Here is a 6,000-nt window from a genome sequence, read left to right as displayed (position 1 = left end):
TGATACTCAGTGATACAGGTTATACACTATAAACAGTTGATATACTAGTACATGATACAGTCATGACTATACAAGTATACAGTTGGATATCTAAGTATACTGATATACAAGCTATACAGTTGAAGCATTGATACTAGTATACGATTATATACCATAAAATGATATACAAGCTTACGATATACTAGTATACAGTTGATATACTATAACAGTGAGTACACTAGATACAGTTGATACACTTAGTATACAGTTGATATACTAGTATACAGTTGATATACAAGTATACAGTTGATATACAAGTATACAGTTGATATACTAGTATACAGTTGATATACTAGTATACAGCACAGTACACTCCGTTGAAAAGCACAGTGGGAAAAATACATTAAGATAAGCCCACTGGGTGGAGTCATGTGAGACACTTATATAGGAATAGGGCTGGCTGCTCAGAGTTGAATCATAATAGTCCCTCCGTTGTATTCAGACCCTGCATTAGCAGACCCTGCATTAGCAGACCAGTTGAAAGGCACAGTGTACCTCAGAGGCAGGTGAGTCTCTTCTCTCCTGTGAGACAGGTTAGATTGTAGTAAGGTGGTGGATTGGATAGCACGGTGCGATGGCAGGTAGGTGTAAAATTGGTCCTCGGTGGCCAGTCTCTATCGTGTGAGACGGGAAAGGGAGGAAGGAGTTAAGGAGCCAGGCGGTCAGACGTATCCCAGATCACAGTGGTCCGTCAGGCCGTTTTCCCAGGTTGTACTCCCTGGTCCTCTGGACCTTCCATCCAACCAGCCCCAGCAGGAAGATCCCCATCATCTTGAAGCCCAACTGCAGACCCAGGTACCTGCAGAGATACATCAACCATTCACTGAATCAACCAGCAAATCAATACAGTCCATCAATACAGTCCATCAATACAGGTCATCAATACAGTCCATCGATACAGTCCATCGATACAGGTCATCAATACAGTCCACCAATACAGTCCACCAATACAGTCCATCAATACAGTCCATCAATACAGTCCATCAATACAGTCCATCAATACAGTCCATCAATACAGTCCATCAATACAGTCCACCAATACAGTCCACCAATACAGTCCATCAATACAGTCCATCAATACAGTCCATCAATACAGTCCACCAATACAGTCCACCAATACAGTCCATCAATCATTATCACTTGTATAAACGAGGCATACCAATAGTAGTACGAGACCTTTTTTCTTACCTGTTTCTCAGGATGTTATTGTCATAGTAACCACAGCCCAGCCGGTTGCCACAGATACGTTTCCACCAGATACAGGAGCTGTCGATGGCCATGCCGAACAGGGCTGGGGCCGGTAACCAGGCTAGAATAGAAAAGCACAGGATTAGAGAATATAAACTGAACAAAAATATAAAAACGCAAAGTAAAGTAAAGTGTTGATCCCATGTTTTATGAGCTGAAATATAAAAGATCCCAGAAGATTTCCAGACGCACAAAAATATTATTTCTCTCAAAGTTTGTGCACACATTTGTTTACATCCCTGTCAGTGAGCATTTCTCCTTTGCCAAGATAATCCATCCACCTGAGAGGTGTGGCATATCAAGAAGCTGATTAAAGAGCATGATCATTACACAGGTGCACCTTGTGCTTGGGACAATAAAAGGCCACTTTAAAAGGCCACAGATGTCTCCAGTATTGAGGGAGGGTGCAATTGGTATGCTGACTGCAAGGATGTCCACCAGAGCTGTTGCCAGATAATTGAATGTTAATTTCTCTACAATAAGCCACCTCCTCCAACGTCCTTTAAGAGAATTTGGCAGTACATCCAACCGGCCTCACAACCACAGACCACGTGTAACCAGGTGTCGTGTTGCCGAGCGGTTTGCTGATGTCAACGTTGTGAACAGTGCCACATGGTGGTGGTGAGATTATGGTATGGGCCAGTAAAAGGCCAGTAAAAAGGGACTTGCTACAACATATTCAGTACAACTCAAGTATACCCCTTTAAGTAGCAAGATCTTAATATGAACCATGTACAATTATGAACAACAGGCTGTTGGAGCTAGGAACACAAGCATTTCACTACACCCGCAATAACATCTGCTAAATATGTGTACGTGACCAATACAATGTGATTTGATAAGCTACGAACAACAAACCCAATTACAATTTATCGATGGCAATTTGAATGCACAGAGATACCGTGACGAGATCCTGAGGCCCATTGTCCTGTCATTCATCCGCCGCCATCACCTCATGTTTCAGCATGATAATGCACGGCCCCATGTCGTAAGGATCTGTACACAGTTCCTGGAAGCTTAAAATGTCCCCAGTTCTTCCATGGCCTGCATACTCACCAGACATGTCACTCATTGAGCATGTTTGGGATGCTCTGGATCAATTTCTACGACAGCGTGTTCCAGTTCCCGCCAATATCCAGCAACTTCCCACCGCCATTGAAGAGGAGTGGGACAACATTCCACAGACCACAATCAACAGCCTGATCAACTCTATGTGAAGGAGATGTCGTGCTGCATGAGGCAAAATGGTGGTCACATGTCACTGCAGGAGGAACATAGTGGTTCTCTGATCCACACCCCTACCTTTTTTTTAATGGTATCTGTGACCAACAAATGCATATCTGTATTCCCAGTCATGTGAAATCCATAGATTAGGACCTAATGAATTTATTTCAATTGACTTGATTTTCTTATATGAACTGTAAAACTCAGTAAAATCTTAGAAATTGTTGCATGTTGCATTTATATTTGTCTTCAGTGTGTATAATAATACTATATACAGGAGCTGTGGATGGCCAAGCTGAACAGGAGCTGGTAACCAGGCTGCTATAACAACTGTCAACATTGACCTTTTGTTCGTAGAGAAAGGAGAGGATCAGACATCAATCACAACTCTTATTCAAAACACTTTCGCAGCAGGAAGATACGGGATTCTCAGTATGATTCAAATCAGTCGTCGTCCACCAGAGGGCACTCTAACACTACATTGATGTATATCATCATATTCAATTGTGTGTTGTATTTAACAACATCTGTCTTTATGAAGAAACTTACCAAGCACTCTCAAGAGCAGAAACTGGACTCCTATGGCAAAGGATTTCTCTTCGTGGGGAACAGTTCTGAAACAATTCAAGCGAAGAAACAGTTTATTTACAACGTCGTACTGAATAGGCCTGCTTTCTATGGACTCATCAGAAGTATTCCAAATCAAATTTAATTACATTAAACTATATACAGTGCACTTTGAAAGTATTTAGATTCCTTGACTTTTTCCACATTTTGTTACGTTATACAGCCGTATTTTAAAATGAATTAAATCGTTTTTTCCTCTCATCAATCTACACAATAATGACGAAGCAAAAACAGGTTTTAGAAATCTCCAAATTATATATATAAAAAGGAAATATCATATTTATTCAGACCCATTATTCAGTACTTTGTTGAAGACCTTTGGCAGTGATTACAGCCTCGAGTCTTCTTGGGTATGACACTACAAGCTTGGCACACCTGTATTTGGGGAGTTTCTCCCATTCTTCTCTGCAGATCCTCTCAAGCTCTGTCAGGTTGGATGGGGAGCGTCGCTGCACAGCTATTTTCAGGTCTCTCCAGAGATGTTTCGATTGGGTTCAAGTCCGGCCTCTGGCTGGGCCACTCAAGGACATTCAGAGACTTGTCCTGAAGCCACTCCTGCATTGTCTTGGCTGTGTGCTTAGGGTTGTTGTCCTGTTGGAAGGTGACGTTCTGAGCACTCTGGAGTAGGTTTTCATCAAGGATCTCTCTGTACTTTGCTCTGTTCATCTTTCCCTTGAGCTGAAGTCCCTGTGGCTGAAAAACGTCCCCACAGCATGATGCTGCCACCACTATGCTTCACCGTAGGGATGGTGCCAGGTTTCCTCCAGACGTGACGCTTGGCATTCAGGCCAAAGAGTTCAATCTCGGTTCATCAGACCAGAGAAACCTGTTTCTCATGGTCTGAGAGTCTTTAGGTGCCTTTTGGCAAACTCCAAGCGGGCTGTCATGTGCCATTTACTGAGGAGTGGCTTCTGTCTGGCCACTGTACCATAAAGGCCTGATTGGTGGAGTGCTGCAGAGATGGTTGTCTTTCTAGAAGGTTCTCCCATCTCCACAGAGGGACACTGAAGCTCTGTCAGAGTGACCATCGGGTTCCTGGTCACCTCCCTGACCAAGGCCCTTCTCCCCCAAATGCTGAGTTTGGCCGAACGGCCAACTCTAGGGATAGTCTTGGTGGTTCCAAACCTTTTGTCGAGGCCACACTGTTCTTGGGGACCTTCAATGCTGCAGACATTTTTTGGTACCCATCCCCAGATCTGTGCCTCGACACAATCCTGTCTCGGAGCTCTACGGACAATTCCTTTAACCTCATGGCTTGGTTGTTGCTCTGACATGCACTGTCAACTGTGGGACCTTATATAGACAGGTGTGTGCCTTTCCAAATCATGTCCAATCAATTGAATTTACCACAGGTGGACTCCAATGAAGTTGTATATACTTCTCAAGTTTAATCAATGTAAACAAGATGCACATGAGCTCAATTTCGAGTCTCATAGCAAATACTTAAATAAATAAGGTTTTTCAGTTTTTCATTTTTTTTTATAAATGTACAAAAATTCTAAAAACCTGTTTTCGCTTTGTCATTATGGGGTATTGTGATGTCATCATGGGGTATTGTGATGTCATTATGGAGTATTGTGATGTCATTATGGGGTATTGTGATGTCATTATGGGGTATTGTGTGTAAATTGATGAGACTTTTTTAAACATTTAATACATTCTAGAATAAGGCTGTAACGTAACAAAATGTGGATCAAGTCAAGGGGTCTGAAAACTTTCCAAATGCATTTGTATATGTTTTTTTAAATCTGAGGTCCATCATATAGACGGTGCTGTGTGTTAGAGAGAGAGGTTATATGAGGTCCATCATATAGATGGGGCTGTGTGTTAGAGAGGTTACCTGAGAGAGGTTATCTGAATCACTGAAGCTGGATACTTATATCTCCCTCACTAACTTTAAGCATCAGCTGTCAGAGCAGCTTACCGATCACTGCACCTGTACACAGCCCATCTGTAAATAGCCCACCCAACTACCTCATCCCCATGTTATTATTATTTTTTCTTCTCCTTTGCACCCCAGTATCTCTACTTGCATATCATCATCTGCACATCTATCACTCCAGTGTTTAATTGCTAAATTGTAATTATTTCGTCACTATGGCCTATTTATTGCCTTACCTCCCTAATCTTACAACATTTGCACTCACTGTATATAGATTTTTCTAATGTGTTATTGACTGTACGTTTGTTTATCCCATGTGTAACTTTGTGTTGTTTTTGTCACACTGCTTTGCTTTATCTTGGCCAGGTTGCAGTTGTAAATGAGAACTTGTTCTCAACTGGCCTACCTGGTTAAATGAAGGTCAAATAAAAAAATAAAAAAAACAAACCTGAGGACCATCATATAGATAGGATTGTGTGTTAGGGAGGCGATCATCGCGGCCAGAGAGATGAGGAACATGACAGGAAGCAGGAAGTGAGGACATTGGTTGGGGCAGGGGCCGGGGCGAGCAGTACCCCCACCGCTACCCTGGCTGTGAGCTGTACAGATACAGTCTGTGTACTCCTAAAGCAGGAGAACGAAGAAGACACCGGTATCATTATATAAAAGATAGACTATACACGTAATACATTATAAAAGAAAATGGACAGATCCTTGTTTTTGTTTGTTAAGACAATGGCAAAATGGTGAATGATTGATATCCTATATTGACTTGAACGTCCTGTATACTTTCCTCAATTAGTATATACAACATGAGCTATTGTTACCTCTTGGTCGGAATTGATTGAAGTCTAACTCATTTACGTAATGGCCATGCATGGGGGGGTTAACCATATTAACTATGTCAATATGACTACAACTCTATTAGCCTGCTAAACAGTCATCCTGGTAATGGATGACTTACTGACTGACACTTAAAA

General features: G+C 41.9%; 1 pseudogene; it reads right to left on the bottom strand.

Moving 5' to 3' along the window:
* Window positions 1-243: 243 nt before the first annotated feature.
* Window positions 244-6,000, bottom strand: part of LOC112074298 (solute carrier organic anion transporter family member 2A1-like) — a 48,125-nt pseudogene continuing 42,368 nt past the window's right edge.

Source organism: Salvelinus sp. IW2-2015, unplaced genomic scaffold (assembly GCF_002910315.2).
Source record: "Salvelinus sp. IW2-2015 unplaced genomic scaffold, ASM291031v2 Un_scaffold2565, whole genome shotgun sequence".
NCBI classification, from domain to species: Eukaryota; Metazoa; Chordata; class Actinopteri; order Salmoniformes; family Salmonidae; genus Salvelinus; species Salvelinus sp. IW2-2015.
The sequence above is the reverse complement of the archived record's forward strand: the minus strand, read 5'-3'. Positions and strand labels throughout refer to the sequence as shown.